The sequence below is a fragment of the Serinus canaria genome, chromosome 1 (genome assembly GCF_022539315.1).
Source record: "Serinus canaria isolate serCan28SL12 chromosome 1, serCan2020, whole genome shotgun sequence".
Taxonomy (NCBI): domain Eukaryota; kingdom Metazoa; phylum Chordata; class Aves; order Passeriformes; family Fringillidae; genus Serinus; species Serinus canaria.
The window spans coordinates 11,123,903-11,150,450 of NC_066313.1; the positions used below are offsets into that span (position 1 = coordinate 11,123,903).

Consider the following 26,548-nt stretch of genomic DNA (forward strand, 5'->3'; position numbering starts at 1 on the left):
TGAGCCCATACTAATAAAATAAGGTTGATTTTAATACTTTAAAAAGTCCTTACTTTAATTATCTAGTTTACCTTTTTGTGGGCTCTCTGTTCTTATTTCTTTTCCCTTTTTCACATAAATGGGATGGAAGGAGTTCAGATATTATAATGTGCATTCCAGGATTGTTTGTGCTGAGCTGATTTTAATGTCTGCAAGACTAGGGTCAGAAAAGCCAGTTTAATTATGTACAAACATCCAAGAGCTATAGACAAGAACTCCAGCTACTGATAAAAGTAACCCCAGCACTGATGAGTGTTGCAAAATAAAGATCCCCTGTTGCAAAATAAAGATCCCCCAGAAACTCAGTTAATGGCATCTTTGTTCCTAACCCCTGACTTTGTAGAAGTCCTGATACTTCAGGTTTAAAAATTAACAATGTGGACCTGAAGTGAAAATAATACTTTGAAAGTGGGGATGAAACAAACTCTTCCTTTTTCATCTTCCCCAATGATTTACAGGCAAACACCACCCCAGGCAACTTCCGAACTTCCATAATTGCATTAAATTCCTTGTTAATTGGACTTTTCTCTTGCTTTTGAGTTCTTTCTTGAGTAGCGCCTGCTTTATAATGATTTGTGTCCAGACAATAAATGTAGAGATTTAATAGGATGAAGGCTGTGGCTCCATATAAAGGTATTTAGCCCTTAACTCCTATTGAAATCAATACCTTTCCAATTATCGTTATGACTTAAAATTAATATGCATAAAATAGGATTATTATTAAATGTTTCAGGGATAAAAAGAGAATGAAAATACTGTTCTCCTCTAAAAAGGATTGTGAAAATTGTATCTTTAGAACTGTATGGTAATTGTTCCTGTAACTTGATGCTTTTTATATCATATGTGCTCAATTTGAATAGAAGAATTTGGTGACTGTGTCTGGAAACTAGGAGGGAAACTTGCTTCATTTCTTGCTTGGATGTCATCACAAGTTAAAAAAACCATGTCTTTCATCAGACTCTCTATGCTGCCTGTTCCTCCAGAGCTAGTGGGGATAACAGTTTGTTTGTGATTCATTAGAAGGTAAAGAATTGAAACTATTTTCTCTAAGCAAAGCAGAGATAAGTTGACTAAGGAGGAGTGAGCAGTATCTTTTGCAATTAATGAAGGAAGTGGAGCTGCTGCTTTTTTCCCCAGAGCAGAGTCATAGGTTCAGGGATTTTGGCTGGTTCAGGAGTGCTGGCAGCAATGTCAGCATCAGCAGGGATGGGTGGCCACCACAGTTCTGGGACCTGGCCAAATCTGCAAATTGCATCCCATCTCTCATGAGTGCATTTACTCTTGCTAGTTTTCATGCACATCCTGTTGTTACTGAAAGGAACAGCAAAAATATCCACAAGTCTAACAGGGAAAGACAGTTTGCTCTCTAATGCTAAACAAATGTAATGATCAGGAGCATCCATGCTTGGTACTGGAGTCTAACCAGGAGTGATTTATGTTGGTGGGACATCACTGGTGACCTACCAACACTGTCAGGAAAAAAAGGGAGATGAGCAGCCAGTTGCAAAGTTTGCTGTCTTTTAGTGCACATAGTGATAGTCCTTCTCATGCAGACATGGCTTTCTTATACAGAACAAATTCTGGTTATGGGTGTTTTTTTTTTGGTTTTAGATTTGGAGTTTTTTGGTTTTTGGTTTTTTGTTGTTTTTTTTTTTTTTTTTTTTTTCATAGTATATCTCATTACCATGTAAGACCTCAGAATAAAAGATTATTAAGCAAATCTTGCAAAAGCACACTCACCAGTTTATTTTATCCTTTATCCCATCATCAATCATCTTTTCCCTGGTTTTGCATTTGCTCAAACTCTCTTGCTGCAAACTGTTCCCTGCTGTTATATCTGAGCAGAGAAACTGTTTTATCTACAGTTACATGCACAGTCCAGTGGTGCAAACCCAATAACAGGGCTGTGGTTGGGACTCACACAATGAGTCTTTCTGAAATGAGACAGATGTTCTCAAAAGTCACAAACAGGCAGATGGCTGAGGAAATGGTGAGGACATGATCCTTTCAGTTCAAAGTTGTCTGACCTAAATCACAGTTTCTGAATTAATATAAACTAGCCTGACTACATCAGAAAGATGCTAGTGTAACAAGAAACCTTTATTTTAAGCAAGATGTTCTCTAGGCTTTGCTGAATACTGGGCTGATTTGACAGGGTTTGCATGATGTCTGTACCTTTCCTTGTTACTGTTTGTTCATCCATTCCAAAATTCTCAGCAACATGGTCAGTGGTTTCCCTTTTAGTGAAAGATGTAAGGCATGTTGGCCAACACAGAGGCATGGAAGGATGTTCCATATGACAGAAACTGCTGTCTCAGAGGGCTGGCAGAGAGGTGAAAGAACTGTCTTTCTGTGTCACCATAATCCTTTTCAAGAGTCTTCTGTTGACATTGTTTTTACACTTCCTATTATAAGACTGAACTTCCAGAGTCCAGGATTGAAACTGTGTTTCTTTCTTTGGGGTCAATAAATGTCTGGTGAAACACTCCCAAAAAACCTTTCTGTCACACCTGTATGTGGAAAGGATGGAATGGGCTCTCAGTTATTCCCTGACCTTGAGGAGGATCATCTGCATCTTCCAGCCCTGGAGCTGGTGATAGTGGTTGGCAGATATCATTCTTCCTAACAGAATTTCTGAAGATTATATCCAATCCAAACACACTTACTTAGCAAAAAATTATTTGAAATGTGCTCAGTGTTTGTTTTCAACTGAAATCTTTGAGCAGATCTTTGAATATATAAAGTCTGTTATAATTCTGGGTCCTTTACAAAAAATGAGTCCATGTGATCCAAATTAAGTATTCAGTTTTTGGTCTGATTTCTTGGCACTGAGGGGCTCATCTGGGACAATGTTATTCCTGCAAAGGAATTTGCTGAACTTGAGTTGTGCAGTGTTTGCAACACAGTCAAAGCATTCATGATTAGAATATATGGACCATAGCAAAATTATCACCCTTTTTTCTATGAGGATTTGAATACTATTTATTTAATGTCTCTCCAAACCAGGGGTCAGTCAATGAAATTTCACAAAACAGTGTTTGAACTTCTTGAATGTCTGTTTGTGCACAGGCTGAAGAGGAGTTCCCATGGAAATACAGTGTGACTAAGTAATTAAGAACTGTAGCATATTCTGTACTCATTGAAAAAATAAAAGTTGCTCAGGAAGGCTTAAAACTTGGCATTTTTTGATGATAATATTTATCACAAAACAGTCTTAATAATGTTCTTTTGACAATATATTTATTTAAAATATTATAGAAAGTAAAGTAACTCCGTATATTTCAGTCCCTTGAAGAACACTTAATGAGAAATACTTTCCTTTTCTTTTCACCATCTGAACATCTGAGCATCTTCTAATGATATCATTATCATGTAATTATAGTTATACATTTGGATTTGAATAAAAATACACAAAAGTTGATACCACCTGTGTAACAGATAACCTCAAACATTTCTTTGGAAAGCATGCTTTAGTATGTCTGTTGGTTTAGTTCTGTTTATAAATGTAATCCTGCCACACACTCAGGAATCTTCTGAACAAACAGGGACCTGCTAGATTTTAAGAGGCTTTTCATTTAGAATGACTGTGCTGCTTGCCATTTTTATATAAGAACCACTCATTACTAAATCTTTCATCCAAAATATGAGAGAAATAAATAAATTATAATGAAGCTTTTTTTCTTCTTTGCAGGTTTCTTTTACAATGTGTTCTGCTCCAGCCAGGGAATTTTATTTAACTGACCAGGTAAGCAAATATGCATAGTCATACTTTTTTTCAGAAAAAAATATTTTCCAGACATTTGAAAACTAATTCTGAGAAACTGGCTTTCTGAATTGTTGGATAAAATTTGCAAAATCTATTATAAATACATTCAAAATCTTTTGTTATTTTTTAATTTAAAAAACTCAAAAGCAAGACAGTTACAATTTTAAGAAGGCTATCATTTTCAATTAGGAAATTTACCACCTTTTCCAGATGTTTGAACTTTTATTGTTTCTCTGCCTTCTTTTCTTTTCTCTTTGTTTCATCACATTTTGCATTAATATTTATGGGCTTTTTTTGTTTTTATCAGAGTCTTACAAGTGGAACTTTTTTTTTTTTTTGCTATCGATTTCCCTCTACCTGCCAGTATTTCAGCATTGCAAACAAAACCATCTGCTGAGAACTCCAGGGATGGTGTTTTAACACCATGGGAATGGCAAAGCAATGCTGTAGTGACTGTTGGGAAGTAGAGATGGCTTTGGAAATTTATAAACACCATTTCTGAAATTAAAAAAATACAATTCAGAAATGAATATAAATGGAGGTAATAATCTGGTTTCATTGCTATCAAAAAAATAAGGTAAAGCACCAAATTACACTCTTGCTGTGCCTAGGTTCATAGGCTGAATTTTGTGTTTTACCTGTGGAATTTCAGTTTGGCTGGCTGTTTTTGTAGGGAGTTTGCAGAAAACACCTTTTTTGTCCACCTCTTTCATCATTAATTATGAGAGACTTGGGCAATATCATTTACATGCAGTGCAGCTTTAATGTTGCCTACACACATAAGATAATTTTTTATCCTTTTTGTTTTTTTAATAGAATGATGTGAACAAAGTTGCTATTTTGGATGGAATATTATCTTCACAGTATATAGATGTGGTTTGCCTTAGATTAAAAGTTTCTGTACTTTTTTATGGGCTTATTTTAGCCCTGGCTGGAATAAAGAAATACAGCCAAAATAATAAATAAGATCATGGTGTTCTTTGCAAGTACTATTCTTATTTTATGTTAAAATAGTCCATTGCTCTACCTTTTTATCAGTACTGTTAATCTCACCTTTAATTTAGATAAACTGTTCTTTGATCACCCTCTCATTATTCTAACTTCTTGACACTGGATTTTTCTGTGGTGCTGCCAACACTTAAAAAGCTTTCTCAGTCTCAGTTCACCAAGGAGAAGTTTCATCCCTTTGGATCTTCTCCTGAAATTTGTTTTGGACAAATTGCTCCCAATACCTTTTATGTCTTTAAAAAAAATGGATATCTGCTTCAGCCTGTGCTGCCTTTTGGGTGCCTACTGTGATATTCCTGGGTTTTGTTTGCAAATTAGTCTGCATTTACACTTGCAAAGGAAGGGAAAAACTTAGTGTAAAAATACCTAGTGATTTCAAATGTTAGTCTTAAGAATTTTTCGAAAGAATTTCATATTAAAATTTTGGACAACTGATCAAAGAAAAAAAATAATTATAATTTAAAAAAATCTTTTTGCCCCTAATGTCTAGACTCTCTTTTTCTGGACATTGACATATCCAAATTAGCCATTTCTCCAAGATACGGTATTATGGTATTTTATTATGATATTTTGTTGAAAGCATTGTTGGATCTAATGATCAATGATAAATGAATCCATTAACTTTAACAGCTCTAGCAAAAAGATGGCTGTTGATATTATCTGATATCAAAATATTCTTAAATCATAATATCTCCTGCAAAATTTGTCATGGTGTTTGCCTTACAGATGTAAATTGTAATGGAATTGTAATGCTTTGATTGATCTGGAATAATAATTGATTTATTCATCAATATGAGATATCCAAGAAAACAAATCATTATGGCTTAAATAGCTAATTTAATTTATTTTTTTAACAGCCTCTATTTAAATATCATTAATCATTTTTCTGAAACAAAAATCAATATAATTTAGAAAGATCTCCACAAATATGTCTTTGACGGGACAATTTTTAAAAATTATTTTAATTAAAAGAGTGAAAAAAAATTCATCATCAAAACTTTCTTTTCTGTGAACAAATTACTTTCTCCCACTTCATCTCTACATCTTCCATACTTTCTTTCTTTGGCCACCACTCTCAAAGATTGCCTGGTCTATGTTTCTGGATAAAATATGTCTGGCAGTCAGTGACATTTTTTTCAAGAAGATAAGTCCAAAGGCAGGGATTAGATCCCCTAGAAAATTTTCATACAAACTGGAGAAGCTCAAGTGGCCCAAGATGATCTTTGAGATCCCTTCCAACCCAGGCCATCCTATGATTCTGTGATTCTCTCAACTGTTTGCTCTCCTTACTGACTTGGTTTATGGCCTCCTTTACCCTTAATGCTGATGCTTGCAGGCTTTATAGGTACAATAGAAAATGAGCAAAAAAAAATGCTACAAAAAATGAGGTACAAAGAAGATGAGCTGCAGTAGATACTTCTGCTCCATGAGCACAGTCTATCTTTGCATGTACTCCATAAGTTTCCATGAATTATTTGTATTATTGCATAATATATGTATGTAATGAAGATGTCTGTGATGAAGTAATCAGGCTGAATCAGGTGATGATGAGCAGCTCAACATGGGGGGCAGGGCTGCTCTTTAACACTGGTACTGAAATGCAAGCTGGTTTGGCACTTTTCCTTGCTCTTTCTTACCAACTTAAAATGCAAATCTAAGTATTCTCAAGATTATTCAGGTTTTTGATGAGCCCCTGATTCTGTTGATATTTGTGGGGTAGGACACTGTGAGCCTGCAAGGCTGACTGGTGACTGAGGCACTGGGTTGCTATTGCAATACTGTCCAAAAGCAGAATTTTCCATAGATATTTGATCAGCAACAATTCTTACAAGAATTACCACTCTGACAAATAGCTGTGTTTTAAAGTTTGTCAGGCTACTGGCATTCTCAGAGGCTTTGAAAGTCTTCTAATAGCATGGCTACATTGTTATTACACCATTTCTAGGCAGTACACAAATTGAGAACCAGAATTTATCTATAATATAGAAAATCCAACAGGAAAAGGTCTACTTTTTAATTTTTTAATTTTAAATATTTTCAACAACTGGTGCATCTTATATTTTCATTTCAATGAGTAAATTTGGGTTCCATATGAAATAAGAAGAGCTCTAAATAACTATTTTGAGGCATAGAATATCTTAGAAGTGTATTCCCTAAGAGCTCTAGTAAATGGCATGGCAATTCTTTCAGAAGTTTTCTGAATTCCAACGATGTCTTTTTGAAATACTCAGAGATTTTAGAAAGTTAGGACTATTGTAGCCCATCAAATTGCTGCCAGATACAGAACAAACTCAAAGAGCAGCCATTGTGAGCGAAAATTGGATTCACAGTTTTCACAAACAGAATCTGGTTGCCAGTGTTACACTTGAACAAAACCACAGGATTCGCCTAATTACTCTCCAATCAGGTCTCAGATGCATAAGGAGATCTGTTCACAGGCTATATACCAAAAGTCATACAAGCTGGAATTAAATTAACTAGTGGTTCTCTATTAATTGTACTTCACTTCAACCTCCTTGTAAATACCAGGTCCTGGCTCTCTCAGAAGCACAGTTTTGGACTTGTGAGCCCCAGGTTTCACCTCATGTGGTGGTTTCTATATTGCTGTTTGTTATTCTGAAGTCTTTGTATGGCATAAAGCTGTGTGTTTGTTTCTGTGCCCAAGGATGAGTTTCATACAGAATCAATACAGATGAAACGATTTCAGTTTGCCCATGAAAAATCAACAACCATAAAAAAACAGCAGTAGTTTCTTCACCAAGTCTAGGGCTTTGCACACATTTGTACTCAAAATTCCACAAATCTCTGAGTGAGTGCAAAAAGTCCATTAAAAGGCAGTGGTTTTTGTTTGTTATTTTTTAAAGAAAGGCAATTTCATTCATGTGCTAAACATTTTGACTGTTGAAAATAGCTTAAATTTGTTATAAGGGCTGTTTCTTTTTCAGCTTGGATGTGCACAAATATGAACTTTAGTACTAGTGATTATAAAAAGGTCTCTTGAGGGTTTTGCTGTTGTGGCATTTTGGTTTGCTAAGAGGGTATTTCTCTTCACTTTATATCAGCAATGGAAGGCCCCAGAACTGATATTAACTTTGTATCTATTTTTTTCTTGCAGTATTTTTATTTAACTAATCCTAAATTCACTTTCATTTCTTATGTAGCAGTATCTGCTGGTCAGCTATCCTGGGGATGACTTGGATAGCAAATTTCTCCTAGTTTTTTCTACTCCTGTGTGACTTTCTTCAGAGTGTTAGCACACATAACCTCCCTTTTCCTGGCAGGAGGTTATCTCCAGAAATTCCCTCTCTCTTTGGTCACAGGTTTGATGTGTGCTGAGTCAGATCCTGCACCCACACAATTAAAACACAGCTTTAGGTGGATCCAGCCCCTCCTGTGCAGATCTCACCCTGGCAGGGAGAGGAGCTGCCCCTGAAGAATTAAAGTAGTGTGTGCTTCACTCCTTGGGAGGGAGCTGGTTAGGGAAGGGAAATCCAGCCTTTATTCCTGGATCAGGGCTGTTGTCCTGGCCCACTGTGAACACCTGAGAAGTCAGGGTCCAAACCCCTCTTCAAGCAGCTCTGTCAAACACCTCAGAAGTCAGGATCCAAACCCCTCTTCAAGCAGTCTCTCTTCAAGCAGCTCTGTCCCTTTCCTTTCTTAAAGGAAAATAGGATTATTTTGGGATCATTTGAAATTAAACACAGCCTTGGAATGATAGTTTCTGATGGGTGTGGAATATATGGTGTCACTTTTTTGTGCTATGTCTGAAGACCTGGGAAAGCCTAACCATAGAGCCTGAAGCTACCTAACCAATTGAAATGCTTTTAATATTCCTTATGCAAAGCTCCATACAACAGAGTACACACCTATGGGCTCTGCTCTTGGAGCTCCATCCAGACTGAGCAAGCCCTTGTTTTGAGAAAATGCAGATTTTGATAGATCTTTTTATGAGCACAGGAGACCTCTTGCAGGGTCAGACTCTGCAAACTTGGCAACTCTTTTTCTCCTGCCATCAGTCTTGCAAAGTTTGATAATTTCATTAATGCTTCATCAGTTGGGTGTGAGTATGAAAGAACTCCTCCTTTCATGCTCTCTTTAACTTTGTAGCCTCAGTAGTTAGACAGGGTGTCTTGAAAGGCTCATTCTAACTTCAGACTTCAAACAGTGTTTATAAAAGAAAGAATAGCCAATACTCAAAAATAAGTATTCTCTTTTTTCTTTTTTACCATCCTCTATGCAATATTGTTACAATTACTATCACAAGGAGAAGGAAGACTGAAAAAATTATTTCACACCTTTTAAACAATTGTAAAGCAAGGCTTTAAGGCAGTTGCTTTTTATGCCTTTTTTCTTCATTCTATATTTTCTTATTTTCATAAGAAAGCAGGAAATGAAACATAAATTATTGGTTACCTGAAATGTTAAGATTTCAGCAGAACTATCTCATTGATTTCATTCTGTAGAGCTTCCAATCTACTTTTAGAAATTAGTCAGGCATGTAAAAATAGGATAGTGTATGTGATTTTTTTCCCTCATATATTTCCAGGCAGTAGAATGTCAGAAGCTACAGGAGCTGAGAGCTACAAGCCTCATCTTGGAACAGTAGAGATATAACTATTGTGGCTTTGGCGTTTTCTCAAAATGAAGAACTGGATGAGATACTAACTTGCTTCATTTTTACAGCATCTTACAAACTGTCATGTGTCCAAAGGCTTAGTTTTAAGTAGTTTTTCCTGGAACATTTAAGGGAAATTTCACCTAAATATACTTACAGTATTATTTTGTAGTTTAAACTGGTATCTTCAGGATGCTATTTTTGTTATTGTATCTTTTATGTCTGAAGTTTTTTTGGTTAATTTTCATTATATATAGGAAAGATGTACAGCTGTTTTACAGTTTTCTTTTGTTTTCATTTTTCCAAACCTCTCTGGGGATAGTTTTTACACGGTACTGACAACTTTGTTTTCTGATCTACTTGAATAAAATTAAGTAAATAATAAGGAAGAAAATTCTAGAAAGGATGAGTAGAGCTATCTTGATAACAATGAGTTAAAATATTTTCCAACCTTTTTACAGTTGCCCTGTTGGAGAGATGTATAGCTATAATAAATTAAATAAGTGAGATTATAGAGTTTTTTCTGCCAATTTTTTTAGGATGATAATATGTCCTAAAGATTCTGTATCCTATTAGCTTACAGTGGTTCAAAACAAAAAAAAAAACCTTTTTTTTAGCAGGTGCTTCTCGTTCTTAAGTAGAAACTACACTGTGTAGAAATTAATTTCTGGGGAAGTTGCTTATGTTACAAAGGGAAACATATGAGAGCAGGTGAATGGCAGATTTACAGGTCTAAATGTGCTTCCCATCTGTCATTCTAAATACTTGAGGTGGCAGGGACCTGCTAGAAAATGGTGGTGGTCAAATTCATACTCATATGTGAGTCTTAGTCTCCTTGAGTCTCAGTGGCTGCAATGTTCTCTCCATGCTTCTAAGAGTTACAGAATGGAAATCTTCAATATTGCAGGGTGGTTTTGCCTTTAATGGTGTGACACATAGTACAAGAAAAACATGGATTTTTCAGCCTGTGTGCACAGGATCTATGGTACAATTCCTGTTTCCCACTGCAAATGGGTATCAAACTAAAGTCCAAAATGCCACCATATAGAAGAGAAGACTTTGTTCAGACTGATAATGAGATCAGACACATACAGCTGTGGGGTTTCTTTGTCTATTTCTATTGAGCATTTAACTGTCTGGACACAACCCTGTGCCATGTGCTCTGGGATGACCCTGCTTGGGCAGGGGCTGGGGCCACGTGACCCACTGTGGTCCCTTCCAGCCTGACTCATTCTGCAAATAAAAAGCATATTATTTTTAAAACTGGAGGAAAAAAAATACAGCCACCTTTCTCATGCATCTAATGATGTACTTCCTAGGGAAAAGGGGAGAGTGCAGGCTGGAAGAGGTAAAAATGTGCTAGGAACTATATAACACCAAGCACTAAGGGCATATATGGAGCATTGTGCTTTGCTTCATTGTTCTTCATCCCTGAGGTGTTTTGTTTGGGCTTTTTTTAAGCTTCCTGTTTCTGAACTGTTCTGTGCTCCTTACTTTCTCACCTCTTCTACAGGTTGAAACAGACTTTGGACTTTGAGTACTTAGATACCAGGCATTATCCAGAGGAAGAAGTGTAATTTAAGAAACAATATATTTGAGGAAGGGGCAGAAGGTAGCTTGGGACAACTCTTCACATTGCAAGACATGGTTTCCTAGAACATAATGTGTTCGGAGACTTTCAGTTTTTCCCCAAAATCTTTATGCCTGTCTGGGTTGTCTTGCTTTTGAGTCACTTGTTAAATTGAGACTCCAAATGTCTGTGATAAAGAGATGCAAGTGTGCTAGACTGGGCCCATTGAATGTACAGATGCCAGACTTATTGGGAGTGACACTGTGAAATTAATATGTACACACTGCAATTTAAAGGATAATATTATGCAAATATTCCTAAGCATGACATGTTAAAAAGTAGTTACATTTTAGACACATCCATTAATATTTTCTCTTGAATATCAAGTACTTCCTCCCACCTGCCATCTCTTCCATGTTTTCACATGCTATGATGTTTAAATGTCATAAAGCTGTCATAACGCTGTGACTAGGCTTTTTGGTTAGTAGGATCTAGCACAATCTGCATTTATATTGTGCTCAGCACTTTAAAAACAGATTATACATTTCAAGCAGTACCAAAAAGACCTATTTTTAATAACTTTTTCTTCTTATGGAGCAGATTCTGAATTGCTTTTGCTGTTTCTAGCATGTAGCACTACTATGTTTTGCCCCTAAGCAGCATATGGGGAAAAAAATTACAGGCTTAATGGTTTATTCTGATTCCTGTTTGTACTCCCACTTCAGACTTACATTTATGCATGTGATGGTGTCACTCACTTTGGAAACGTAGCAATTCCAGGTGCTCAGGCTTGGGCCATGCCTTCCTACTCCCACCCCAGCCAGCCTCACACAAACATAGATCCTGCTCATCTTCGTTCGTGACCTGCTCTCAACACCTTTGGAATGGATTTCAAGGCCAGGATTCCACACAACAACTAAGCAATGAATTGCCAAAGTTTGCAAACAATCACAGCATTTTTAGAATCTTGGTAGCATCTGAAAGTCAGTGTTTTATTTTTCTGATCAATGCTGCCCCTTAATAGCAGTGTACCTGTGCCCTGAAGTGCTGGGACTTCTTACCCCCATTTGTTAACCTATTTTTATTGTGAAGTACTGCAGAATATTGTTCACATTCTGTTCACATGGACATTCTTGGCTTCAATTCACATGTATTCTTTTATTGTAGTTTAAAAACACCACATTGCTTTGAATTCAGAAATGAACTGGCAGTAAAGAAGTCTTGCTTGGAGACTTAAATTAACCAGCAGACTTGCCTATAAGCATGTAGGTGTAATGACAATGCTATGAAAATATCACCAACAACATCATGGTTAGATATATTAGGATTTTCATTTTAAGCAGGATAAATATCCTTTTACATACTTAAAGTGAATTAATTTTATCTCTGAACTGAACAAAATATAATTATAAATTATGTAGAGCATTACATCTTCTAATGTTTCTCTATCAAAATTTTTTTAAATGTACTGATCATGAACCTGCTCATTCCTCTAGAAATAAAAAAAAAGGAACACTGGAAAAAGCACACAAATTCTAAATAAAACCAAATAAAATTATTCTGTGCAAACATCTGCAAAATATTAATATTATTGTAATTATGTACAAAATTTGATAGACATCTATGTGTATGATATAGATAAAATATTATTACTTAGTTTAAACTTTATCATCTATTATCTTAATTTAAAGAAATTAAAAACAAATTATTATACATATCCTGAGATTTCTTGTTTTGTACTCCAGCTAAAAATTAGTAATCTTTAGGGACTGGTATTGGGCAAAGTTAAAATATGATAGAAATCTAGGTCATTAAGTACCTTTGTCACTCTGAAGAGAGAAGAGCAAAAAGGAGGAAGAAAATACTTAGATTAGATTACAGTCCACCAAGAAATGGTAAAGAGAAGTAAGAAGAGAAAATGACTTCTCTAATCCAAATAAAATATTTTAACAATGAGGAATTATGAAATAGAGACCACATGGATTATGGAGCAAAAATTTTTAACCCTGCACACAACTTTTTTAACAGTAACAAGCACATAAATTAAACCTCATGTTAGAATAAAGAGTAGGTATCTGTGTGGTTAAGTGTTTGAATGGCAATTAAATATTCCTAGAAGTTGTTCTCAATATAGTGGACTTGATTTTACAGAGGAAAATAATTTCTGTTAATGATGCTGTCATTTAAATACTGCATCATAGATGTGCTTCCAGGAAATAAGTTCCTTCAAAGTACAAAAATCCAAATTGGGAGTGAAGATCAGAATGAACAATGATTTACTTTATTCCACAGGTTATTATACTGCTCTTATCATCATAATATCTGATTATTTTCTGATAGTGCATTGCTCTATGGGTTTGTGGCTCAGCACTCTGTCCTTGCAGGATGAGAACTGTAGGCTTGGGGGAAGATGGAGTAGGAGAAATGTAAAAACTTGCTTAAACATTAAAATATTTTGCATGTATAAATACTCAGTGAGAGGAGGAAAGAGCATGAATGAAAATGATGTTTAATTGGGTGAAAGAAAACACATTGACATGTGCTGGCTAACACAGTAAAGACTTTTTTGGAAGTTTAGGCTATCAAGAGGTTGTTGTTTGATCCATGAAGGTTGGTATCTGTTTCAAGAGTAGTTCAGAAATGTCTGACAGATTGTTTGAAGGTATTACAACCTACAGAAAATGCCAGAATTTTCAGCTCTTGGATTTTAATCCACTCAATATTTTATTTGGAAATGAAAAAAATGTCCAAAATATAGTATCCTTTTATCTCTTCTTTGAGATAGTTCCCAGGGAAGATGGGGTTTTGGAGCCTCTTTTCTTTGGTAAATGCTCCTGTCCCCAGAAAGGTTGGCTGTACCCTGGAAACCTGTGACCTTGTGTTCTCACTAAGTGATGCTGCAGAGGTGCCCAGACAAACTGCAAGCAGAATATGCTCAAAGAAAAATTTATATGGAGATTAAGTAAATTTAATTAAGCTAAAAAAAGAAAAATAAATAATTTAAAAGGAAAAAAAACAAACAAAAACCTCAAAAAAAAATCCCAAAACCATAACCAAACCAACCAAACAGAAAAAATATCAATCTCTTCCCCCAAAAAACCCCAAAAATTAAAACTGTATTATTCAGTGCCCAGAACAAAAAAGAAGGTGAAAATAGATAAGCATAGATAAGCAAGGGGGCTGAGATGCCTCTGTAAATAAACACAAGCTAGAAAACTATGGATTAGAAGCATATTAAACATTTGAAAGGACTCTTCCTATCAAATATAAACTGAGTTTTATAATATTTTAAAAATGTCTGCAATCCTGATGCATTTTTGTGTCTGTTTGTGCAGGAAGGTCCAAGAAAATTTTGGGTTATAGTAATTATTTCAATGAATAAAATTTCTGAAGAATTTCTAAATTTACATACTAAAAATACCCATGCACAGTATGTGTTAAAGAAATACCCAACTAATTAAATGGATAATTCTTCATCTGTATCTGACTTTGAAATTAATTGATCAATTTATTTTAATTAATGTCTAATTGCTTACAAATCTGTTATTTGCAAAATGAACCTGAAGCCTGTTGAGAGCAGGATGTCCTTGCAGAGTTTTTATTTTGTGTCACAGGTCATTTTGTAAATGTTGCAACTGTCTCTCACATGGCCAGTACAGAGTTCAAAGTTATGTCAAATATCAAATGGATGTGTCATTTTGCAAATTTTCTTTAACTAGAAAGGGCACAGGACCTGAAATACCAGTTTTCACCCTGCTGTAAGATTAAATCAGAAAATAATACACAGCTGGGATTTAGTCCCAGGTATCACATAAAAACCTTCCTGAATTTTTCCCTAAATCGTTTCATGGGTAATTCTGTTTTAATGCAAATCCTGAAAAGGCAAAGCTACCTATTTTCCTAGTTGTAATAATTTGCTGATTTGAGTGACCTGAGATATTTAAGTGCTCAGATAAGAGTAGTTTAACTCCAACTCTGGCAAAGGCATTCACATCTGGGCATGTTATCAATAGGCAGTTGCATCAGAGTTTTGAAGCATCACATGTGTATAGCACCTCTAGGAACTCACAGTTTGACCTTGCCTGAAGCTGGACTGGTTTCTACATAAATGTTTTTGCAGAGTTTGTCATTTACATGGCACAATATAATATTAGTAGTAGAATCTGCTTTCTCAACTGCAGCAGCTTATCAATCACTTTTCCTCTCCAGAAGTGAGTTTTCTTAGTTGCAGTTTATTACAGTCCTACAGAGGTGCAATGCCCAATGCCAAAATAAAAAAAAAAAATTGTATTACTTATCTGTAAAGAGCTTTAATTTTATACAGGATCCACAAATCCATCCTAGTCTCTTATGTCCTCTGCTCCAGAACTTAATTCCCCCAATTCCAAAGAGGGCCACTTGAGAGAGAGAAGGGGTGTGAGAGAGGGGAAGTATTTGTTCTGTCATACACATAGGAATATTCTGTATTCCTCTCTTGTTATACTCAAGAGAGGAATACATGCATTTCCTTGCCAAGCAATATTTTCACAGGGGTTCTTTGGCTACACACCTGTCTGAGTGCACACACACACGCTGCAGTATCTGCAGAGGAGCTCAGGATTGACCAGACACCTGTACAAGAGAAGTCACTGCTGGCAAGAAACTCCCCAACACTCAAAGTAAATGTGAGCTTGGTCACATCACATTCAGTCAAAAGGTATGGACTTTTTAGGAGGGGTTGCCAAATAAGGAAAGGAAATACTTTGTTATATACAAAGTTGCAATGTGTAATTTTTCTCCCACTGGAAAAAAAAAAAAAAAAAGATTTTCAGAATGAAAATCAGAAAAAGAGGATACAACAAACCAGCACTGTAGTAGGAAGCCTTTTTTGATGAAAATGCTATTTATTGTGATATGCTTGGTTTATAAACACTTCAAGATTAGGATTTACATTGTGACTGAAAATGCATACAAATACTATATCTATTTTCTTTCTCATTATTAGTTATTTGCAACACGTTGCCAAAACCTTTGAGAGCAAAGCAGTCCTTAGGCTTATTTATTTAGATTGGTGGTGTATCTCAGGCTCTTCATTAGGCATCCAGCTATACAGCCATGTGTGAACAGGAAGGATTGCTGATACTTTAGAAGACAGATAGAAATGGAGAAAAAAATTCAAGTAGACACTGCTCATGTCAAAAACTAAATTTTTGCCATGTAGATAAGGAGACAATTTATTAGGAGATCCTCCACATGTATAGGAGAAGCCACTTGGCTAGTTATTTGAAACTTAAACCAGTTTTCAGTAGGTACCAGCATAAGCTAATGATCTGAGGTAGACAGTGACACATTGACAAATGTTTCAGTTCATCTCAATGTTATATGTTACTGTTTACATCATCTCTAAAGACCTTGATAAAGTATTTTAAAGGAATTTTACTGTACTAATTCTTTGTTTACACAATAGAACCCAATATCTGTTGTAAGTGGCTTTGATTTTAAGGCTCCCATTCTCAACAGAGCTCTGCAGACTTGCTCACGTTGGATGGTTCCTATAATTTCAGTGAGAAGGCTAATTGAACAATTAATATAGGTGTAAGAGTTTGCATGACTGAAGCCTAGAGACTTTATTCAGCCCAACTCCTCTCCCAGAGCATGGAAGTAAAAGGTTCATCATGGGACATGCTGTGTGAAGGCAAGATTTCTGCGTGCTCTGTGCACAGCATTACATTCAATCAATACAGCATTCAAATTAATATAAGATACTGACATTCCTTATGAAAGTTTATTTCTCTTGAACTAGGAAAAAAATTCTTTACTGTGAGGGTAGCAAGGCACTGGAACACATTGTCCAGAGAAGCTGGGGATGCCCCATCCCTGGAAGTGTTCAAGGCCAGGTTGGATGGGGCTCTGAGCAACCTGGTCTAGATGAAGGCACCCCTGCCCATGGCAGGGGAGCTGGAATGAGATGAGCTTTCTATGATTCCATGAATTCACCATCCCATGAATAATATTAATTTTCTGAGGACAGAACTAGTTTCTGCTTACAGAACATAGCAGCATTTTAACTAAGGGAACTGTTGCCTACATGTTGCATTCTGCTTCTTTCCTGCTAGATAAAAGCTATCCAGAAAAGCATCCCACAAACCTGGTTGCTTGGTTTCATGCTCTGTGAGCATTGGTTACCATAGTGTTTTAGAAAAATACTTTTTCAGGGAGCACAAGCACAATCAAATATAATCCACTGGAGTTGTGGGGGATGAATGAATGAACCGTCTGTTAACAAATTGAAAGCAAAGCATTTGTAGATTTAATGATTAGTAATCTTTATTTTCCTGCTACAATCAGAAAAGTATAAAAAAGATGATGGCATGTCAGTAAGCCCAGAAGTATTCCTCTAGGTACCCAGCAGCTGCCAACCCTTTGAATATACCTCCTTATGATTGTCCTGTGGCTGCTGCAAACTGACTCTTCAGCACCCAAGCCTTTCTGGAAAGCAAACCAGACAGTTCCCTCCACCCAGACTGTAGATGTTTCTGTAGATACCTATCTCTGAGCCACTGGAACAAGCCCTGCCTCCCAGCTTTTAAGCCAGGATATACCTGGTAGTGATCAAAAAGTGTTATATTCATACTGGATTCCTCTTGTCCAGATTTTACTTTACAAGTTTTTGTTGTAATGAAAAAATGCAAATTCTTGACTTTGATCCCAAAGACCTAGGTACTGTGCAAGTTTAACATAAAAAGCCTTTAATGCTCTCAAGTTGATGTAGTCTGTGTAAGCTAGAGGTTCAGAATTCCAGGCAGAAGTTGAAAGGCAACTGAGGACTCTTGTCACAATTTGAAACAAGAAATAAAGGTCTTCTACTTATTATTAGGGAAGAAAAAAAACATTTAAGTGCATGATGCTTGTTGGTCCTCTGAAATCTCCTTTGTGCTGGTCGTTCATCCAGTACTGAAAATTTCAAACCAATGACTAACCTACTGTGCTGTCTGGTTTTGGTTAATGGTTCAACATGTTTCAGGTTCTTCAGTAATCATTCTGTGCTTATTTATGTGTCACCTGTTGCCCAAGCTGCAGCTTTGCTGTCAAGTGTGAACTAGAACAGTCTCCTAAAGTCAGATGTGTTTTCAGCTACACTATGGTAATCTTGGCTGTGATGAGGCTCTGGTCTCTCCACCAAGAAAAAATTTGGATATTAAAATGAAATTCACAGTGTGTGAATGTATCTGGGGAAGAAGAAATATGTAATATCATAAAATTCAATGAGCTGTGGAATCACAAGTTACATAAATTCATGTATCATTACTGAATTTGAATTCTTTCACTAATTTGCACATAATGCTTGGTATTTATTTTTATGTAGTTATTCGGGATTTTCTGAGTAAATCTTTTTACCTGATTGGCCAAATCAAAACGTGAGGGCAATAATTCCTTTGTTTTAGGAAAAAAAATAATTAGAAATATTTTGTCAAGTACAGAACTTTGTTCTGATAGAGATGGATAACCAAGTAACCAAGGATATGGTAGCTAAGATACTTAACTGATTGCAGGATAGCTGATCCAGTGCTGATTTGAGGATCTTGTATGGCAAGATGTGAAAACTCTCGTGGCAGGAAGTCTGCTTGTACACAGGAATACTGCTAAAATGTGTGAGGCAAAAGCTAAAGAAATGCCCTGATATGACTGCACAATGTGAATTTCACAGAGATAGTGTGGAGCTGTAATTGGATAAAGAGATAAAGGACTCTCCTATGAGGAAAGGCTGAGGGAACTGAGCTTGCTCAGCCTGGAAAAGAGAGGGCTCTGGGGTGACTTAATTATGGCCTTCCAGCACCTGAAGGAAACATTCAAGAAAGATGGACAGAGACTGTTTACAAAGGCCTGGGGCAACAGGGCAAGGGGGAATGGCTTCAAAGTGACAGGAAGCAGGTTTAGATTAGATATTAAGAAGACATTCTTCCCTGTGAGGGTGGTGAGGCACTGGCAGAGGCTGCCCAGAGAAGCTGTGCCTGCCCCATCCCTGGGAGTGTTCAGGGCCAGGCTGGATGGGGCTCTGAGCAACCTGGTCTGCTGGAAGGTGGCCATAACAGGGATTTGGAATGAGATGATCTTCAAGGTCCCTTCCAACCCAAACCATTCTGTGATTCCGTGATTTTGAGTTACATTGCACTAAATTTTCCCCAAAGTTAGTATCATTAGTATGCCTTAACTCAGAAGGTGAGTTTTCCATTATTCCTGTGAATCAGTTCCAAGCAGCACACCTGTCTGTGATGACACCCACCAGCCAGAGCGTGCCTTTTTATATGTTTGATTTTGTCAGAAAGAGACAGTTTATTGAAAAGAAAGCTGCTTATATTAACAACATTTCCTATTGGAAAATGGGATTTTAAAAGACACTGCCTGTATATTTTCAACAACCAAAGTTAATTTTTGTATTTCAAATAACTTTTCAGCCTGTGAACTATATTTAGTGTATAAATAGTTCCCCCTCTACAAGTCAATAACCTGTAAATTATACATGAATAGTGGAAGTAGGAGTTAAGATCCAGAGTCCTCTCTTCCCTGTCTTTGATCACTCAGAGCCTGCTCAATCTTACAAGAAGGCTCCGTGCCTTTGATCTCCTCTGCCTCTATCTCTGCTGTTCAGGTTAGCTGGGGATGTTGATTTTGAAGTGCAGGTTTTCCTCACAAAATTAAGTCAGTTCAAACTAAAACCTAACTGCAAATGTAGCTGTTTTTACTAAAACCACTGAAGAAGTCAAAATGTAGAATGAATATTTAAAACATTTCAATGCATGAAGTGTTAATTTCTTTAATATAAAAGTACTTTAAGATCTAGATTTGAGGGATCGTGTTGTTTGGGGTGGGAATATTTTGCAGAATCAAGAATTCACAGTAGGGAAATTAAATAATGCTATATTTAAAACTGGTCTAACCATTTTTACTTCAAAACTACTTGATACTTTGGTCTGCTGAATCAAAAACACACCTTGCATTGGACTATAATGCACATGTTCTTTCTTTTCATCTAAGAGTTGTGACCTGACCAGTTTTTTCAGGCTAATAGAACTCAACCTGCTGGGAAGGTAACCCAGCAAAGTATGTACATAGGTCCCATATTTTTTGTGTAATTAAAATAAGAAAATGTGTGGGATATTTTTGGACATATGTCCATACACATCTACCAGGAAAATATTATGATGTTTTTGAAAGTACTGTCCAGAACTGTAGGAATATAAGGACCTAGAGATGCATGTCATTTCCTTCTTGAAATAATTATGTTTCAAAAATCTTAATTTTCTCTTTTTGCCAATGAACTCTGCCATACTGAGGTGTAAGACTGTGTCATTTATAGCAGTCACGGGATAGGTGACACACAGCTTGTGTTCTACTTTTGGTTCAAGGCAGCTAAGCAAAATGATCTTCTTAGATAACATTTTATAACATTTTTAAGGGATGAGCAGCCAGGATTCATACATGTTCGTGTAGGAAAAATTATGAAGTTTAAAACAAACCAAAAAAACCCACAGCTCTTTTTCAGTGACAGATAAACCAATGGTCCAAAGAAGGCCCCTCCCACATCTTTTATATCACCAGTCTGTATTCAGGTCAGGAATGAGTCCTAAGAAGAATAAGTGCCTTGGGGGACCCTTGCTACATAACTGGGCAGAAGAGAGCAAGAAGTCATCTGGGCTTCCTGCTGAGTTCTCTCTGTGCAATCCCAGGCCCCTGAGGATTTTTCCTTCTGAAGCCTGGGAGAGGGTTGTTGTTGTGATGCTGTTCTTTGCACACGTGCATGGACTCAGAGCATGCAGAGTTGCAGAGGGCAACTGTTTTTGAAGGGGATCATTGGGATGGGAGTTACACTGGGACAGGTTTAGGCACTAGGCATGCTGCTAAATCAGGAATCTGTAAAAGTTCCTGGCTTCCATTCTGGCTGTACTTGTCCTTGTTTTGAAGAGATGTTTGGAAAAGACAGACAGTGCTTTGTTTATCACAAGTAGAAGGCATGTAAGGAGGTGTTTGTTGTTTACCCTCTTTGATAGCTGATATACTGTGTGCACTGTCTTCCTACTCTAATGACCAGGAACTATAACAAGTCATCTTCAGATTTCAATTTTCAAAGGTAATGGTCAAGTTGGTGTAAACTGTGTGGGTGTTATTTAGAAATTATCTAGTTCAAGGTAGTACTTATGATTCAGTGCAGTGTACTTATCACTGAGCAGTGTCAGGTATTCTGTGCTCAGTACAGTAATGTTGTTTCTGAAAACAAGTTAATCTTTGGCTCCTTTGCCTCTAAATCTGGTAAAAACATTTAACTGCCATGCTACCCAGGAATTTTGAGGAGTGATGTGCTGAAAGCTTTTAAATTTAGGGGAAAAAAAAATAGATGGTTCAGATTTTTTCATCTGCTGAACGGTAATGATAATGCTTAGTCATATTTGCACTTAGACCCAGAAGAGATAAACAAGGTAAAGAGAGTGTGTTTTTCTACATCTAAGACTGGATATATGTGAAGAGATGGGATGTTTTATCTCTTGCTGTGAACTTAATGTATCTGGAGTGACAGTAGTGAAATAAATTGGAGCTGGAACAACAATGTTGAAGGAAATGTCTGTGGCAAAGATTTTCATAGAATCAGGTTTGGTTTGATAGAACACCATGGCATTTCTACCTGCCCGAGCCACTGTGTTGTTGCTTGTGGAGCAAGGGACATATCTCCTTGTTTCTGGATTATCACCTGTAAAAGGCTGAGTTTTTATAAGGTTTGGTGAGTAGTGATAGAGCCTGGCTTTTGCTTGGGCCTCTCTATGAGCTTGTCTCCAAACCATCTCTCCATGCTGTTTGTTCTACCACAACTGTGCTTCCCTGTGAAGCAGAAAAGTGTGTCTCCTCTTTGCTCCTGGTACTTTCTTTATACATGCAGGAGTTACTGGAAAAGGCTCATCTGAATTTTCAGTGGAGGTTTAATTTCATTTTATTTGTACCCTTTGTTATTTATGAGTATCTGCACACTTAAGGGAAAAGCTAATCTTAAAAAATCCGTGAACAAGTCTTTTATTGCCTGAACAAGAGTACTGGATGTGCATTATTCATTTTTCTATTGCTATGTGTTTCTAAAGACTGCCTTAATCCAGTAGCAAAGCAGAAAGAAGTTTGTGAAGAGCTGGTACCCAGTCATACAGCCAAAGGCCAAAAGTGAAAGAAGTTTCAAACAACACAGTGAAAAGTTTAGAGGAGAAGGAATTTAAAACAAAATTGTTCATGGAAATTTCAGAAAGGGGAAAATTACACTTAAATTTAAAAGGAATGACATCTCTGGCTCTTGCCACAGAGCATCTTGCTTAAGTCTCTTAATTCGGTGCTGTTAACCTTAAGGCAGAAAAAAACAGAAGGCATAGTGCCATTTGGGGATAAAATTAAAGTAGCTAGCAGATGATAACTTTTAATTTGCATGCATTTTACAAATAATTTTTGTCACCTCTGTACACTAGGGCCTTTGAGAATGTGATCTGCAGAGCAAGACCATTTAGTTCTAAAGTGTTATGCTGTGCAATATAGTATGTTAAAGTTATCCAGAAATGTGCAATATATCTAGCACTTTCATGTCCTCTTCATTTTGTGCAGTTTCAATTTTTAACTTGTACTTTTAAAGTTTTAAACTTTTGTTTTCATGTTCAAGAACAGCCATGTAAAGAGTAGAGACTCCCTTCATACCTCTCTTTTCACACCAGCATGGTGGTTGCATTTCTTTCCCATTCTCTGTCAGATTTTCTGTCATATCTTGTGGGTTGCCATGCCCAGGAAAGATTCTGATTTTCCCTTTCCCATTGTTTAGCCTTTTAACCTGAGAATTCTGGGTTGTTCTATGGGAATTGAGGACAGTGCAACTGTATTTGTCCGTGACCAGAAACCCTCGGCACAGCCCAGGTTTCCCATCCTCCTTGCATTCCTCTTGCTGCCTCCTGAGCAGAGGAAGGCTCAGTGCCCTGTTCTCCCATGGAGAGGTTGTTTCTGTGCAGCTTCCCTCCACCCAGCCTCCCTGCCTCCTCCAGCTCTGCATGAGCAGGGCCAAGCGCTCCCACAGACACAAGTTCTTGGTTCCCTTTGTGTTGCCCGTGAATTAGTTCATAGGCAAAGCACTCTGAGGTTCATCTACATCTCTAATTGTTGTCAGGCACATATGCAAGTGATATTTTAACAGCTTTTTTAAATCCTTCTTGAATATTGGTGAAGTCAGTACTCATTTTTGAGGGCTAGGCACATGTTGAAGTGTTTTTCCACCCATGGAAAATAAAAAAAAGGCTGTAGGATGCTGTGCCTGTCACCCCTCAAAAACTGTTGCTCAGATTTGCCCAGTTCAGACTGTCTATTATTTGTAATCATTGAAATCTATCCTTCTGAGATCTGAAAGTCAGACAATTGTCTTGTCCTTTTCACATATCACCACTGAATAATAGCCGCAAATTTGAGCAGGATATTAATTAATTTTTGTTTAGTTGGAGATTTCTACTCAATTCTACTGAAACCCTTATTTTTCACCGTGGTTGAAAATGCACCTGAATAAATGGGTGCTTCTGTTGGAGATGTATTACAGCCTAAACATTTTTATGGTTAATGGTAAAATATAAGATGGAATGAGCTGAACTTGAGTCCCAGGTGCCCGATTAGGAAATTATAAAAAAGGGAAAACTTGGTTTAACTTTTGCTGAAATCAATAAGAAAACTACTAAAATTATAGAAATTGAATTCCAAGTTTCAATTTCTACATAACTGTTAATTAAAGACATTTGGCTGAATTTTCTCAGTCTGGAAAAATTAATTTAGTTCTAAATAATCTCAAAAATATATTCAATCTCAAAGACCTTGATGGAAGAATCCCCTCTTCCATCATTCTTATGGCTGAGGGTAATGACACACAGAGCTTGTTTGTGATCCCTGGAGGTCAGTGTGATCCCTTTGGTCCAAGCCATGAGTCTTGTGGCAAGTAGTTGGAGTGATTAGCTGCATTTCCACTTACCTCCTGGGGGCACCTGTTCAGACATCTTTAGTTCATAGGGAAAAGGGAATCTGGATATAAAACCATGCAGATGGCATTGCCGTCTGGAAGACCATTTGAGAGAGCTTACACCATGTCACTGCATCAGAGGGCTTTCCTCCAGCTGCTGGCCCCTGAAAACTTCCAAAGCTGGAAAAGAGGCAAACTAAGCCATGAACTGTTTTTCTGGAGCCATAGCAAGTTTCTCTTCTGACTGACAGCTCCCACCAGATGACCAGAGTGGGGCTGACCCCACAAGCACTGGCTCAGCAGACAGAGCAGGGTCACTTCCATCCCCTGATGTTGTACCCAGCACCTCCTCCCAGGCCTTTGCCCCTCCTGGGCTGTTGTGGTTATCCTCTGGGTCCCACCAGCATCGCCACCACCATCTATAGAGGCTGCTTCAAGTGTTCTCCCCCTCCCAGTCACACTGGCCTGCCCTGAAACCTGGGTCTCAGCCTCCAGGATGTGCCAGGAGCAAGGCAGGGTGTGATCTGTGCTGCCAGGCTGCCATGTGCACTGTCCTAGTCCCACCTGGATGACAGCCTCAGGACCTCACTCTAAGGGCTGCACCACCATCATAACAATCTCCCTCTACTTCAAAGCCCCCTTTCTCACACTTCCTTCCTTTGGTAATGAACCTTCAATTTCCTCCAGGTAAATAAAGTGGAACTGGAAAAAACTGTAAAACAAAACATAAAAGTAGCTGAGCTGGAGAGTTATAGCCTGCAGTGTCCCTAGCAATGGGTTTTCCTGTCCTGGCACTGCAGTTTCTAGCCTATTGTCTCCTAGTTTGTTTGCCTTTTCTTCCCAGATTTCAGCTATAAGATTTCTAGCATGCAACCTTCACAGGAGCATTTGGAGACATGATAATAGGCAGGGAGACTCCTCCCATAGCTCCATCTTTATTAATGGGAGGATCAGAGAAATTGTCACGTTTTTAACATCGCTTTTTGCAGTAGCTAATAAAGTTCATGGTGTAGAAACAGTAAACTCATTTGTTGACAACACAAAGCTCTGAGGTCAATTCTTCTGTATGAGGTTTTCAGGTGCTGGGAGAGCATGTGTTTGTTGCTCAGTAGGTTACGTGGTATTTTCATTTGGAAGTGACATTTTCCGTGACATTTTACTTTAGAACAATAGCTGGGCAAAATCGAAATTTCAGGTCTGTAGCAGAAGAGTAATGTCTATTACTTAGTCTATTTAGTAACTTGCATCATTTATAAATTCTGCCTGATTGCATCTCTTTTCACAAAATCCAGTTAGAATGCTTTTTGAGGAAGGAAGGGTGCTGACTGGTTTCAAATATGCTGGTTTGCAAACTTGCAGACCAGCTGTCCTACTCGCTGGTGAAGATAAGAGGGCTCAGATGAAGAGTTTTGTGTTGCTGGAAACACAAGCAATTTTCTCAGGAGGCTGCTTTGAGGGAGATTGCAGCCCCACTGTTACTGGTGGGTATTGCCGCATGCATGTATAATTTGTGTTAGATAAAATCAGGAAGTAATAAAGACAGGTAAAAAGAAGAGATGAGAGATCTGCTGTGTAGGGCTTTTTCCTTTCCTTTTCTTATTTTTCTTAGGGAGAAAAAAAATGTCCAGGGGATGCCACATTAATCTGGGGAGAAGCGAGTGCTGCTTTAAATCAGAAAACTTGTGTTATACCAAGTGCTTTATTTTGGGAACCATTTCAGTATGTTATGAAGGAAAGTTGCAGACTAGGCATGTTTACTAGACCTTTAATTGCTACATTTAGGAGAAAGGCGCTTTTTTTTTTTTTTTTTTTTTTTTTGCTTCTACCCTTCCCCCTCCCCTTTTTAACGACAAGAAGCCAGAGTTTGCTGTGCAAATGAAGCAGGCTTTGCAAGAATCAGATTCACTTTGGACGACTCTTCACATTCCTCGTCATCATTACATTAGGCAGCACAATTCCATCTCTGGTTGTTGGGCAGAAAAAGTGGGCAGCCTGCCAGGTAGACGTTTCCATGGCTCCCAACCCCCAAAGGTGATGCGTTTTTCAGCTAATTCAATGAAGAGTGGGCTGAACTTTGGGTATAAACTAGACAATAGCTGCCTTCGCAGTATCAGCAGAATGGTTTATGGGAATGCACTCCACATTTGGCAGAGCATCATGTGACCTTACGGCTGAGATTTTGTGATGGTGCCAACGGAGACTTGGAAAGCGGTGCCCGTTCTGACTTTTTTCCTCTTTTCTTACATGGCTCAGAAAATGGTGGATCTTAATACTTGACTTTAGCCAGACTCAGCAAGCAATTGAGCTTTGAAGCACAACTTTGCCTTTATTCTGGCTTTTTTGGCACACCACCAGGAGGCTGTCCCTTTCACGCCTGATAAATTCTGCTTCTTATCTCCAGATAGAAAAAAGAAAGAAAGAAAATATAAGCAGAATAATTATACTTCATAACTGCGTTTTAGAACTGCACGCTTTATTTTTTTATTGGTGACGTGTAGTTTAGAACAACCCTCCTGAGTGTCTGAAGGATAAAATTGTTATTTTTTTTATTATTTTTTC

At 37.4% G+C, this 26,548-nt stretch overlaps 1 long non-coding RNA gene across 3 annotated transcripts in view; it reads left to right on the forward strand.

Moving 5' to 3' along the window:
* LOC108962419 (uncharacterized) overlaps positions 1-26,548 on the forward strand; it is a 228,388-nt gene that overhangs the window by 158,475 nt on the left and 43,365 nt on the right. For all 3 annotated transcript variants that reach the window (XR_007778231.1, XR_001991040.3, XR_001991041.3), the window contains one exon: positions 3,731-3,784. This is a non-coding gene — a long non-coding RNA (uncharacterized LOC108962419). The remainder of the gene's footprint in view (positions 1-3,730; positions 3,785-26,548) is intronic.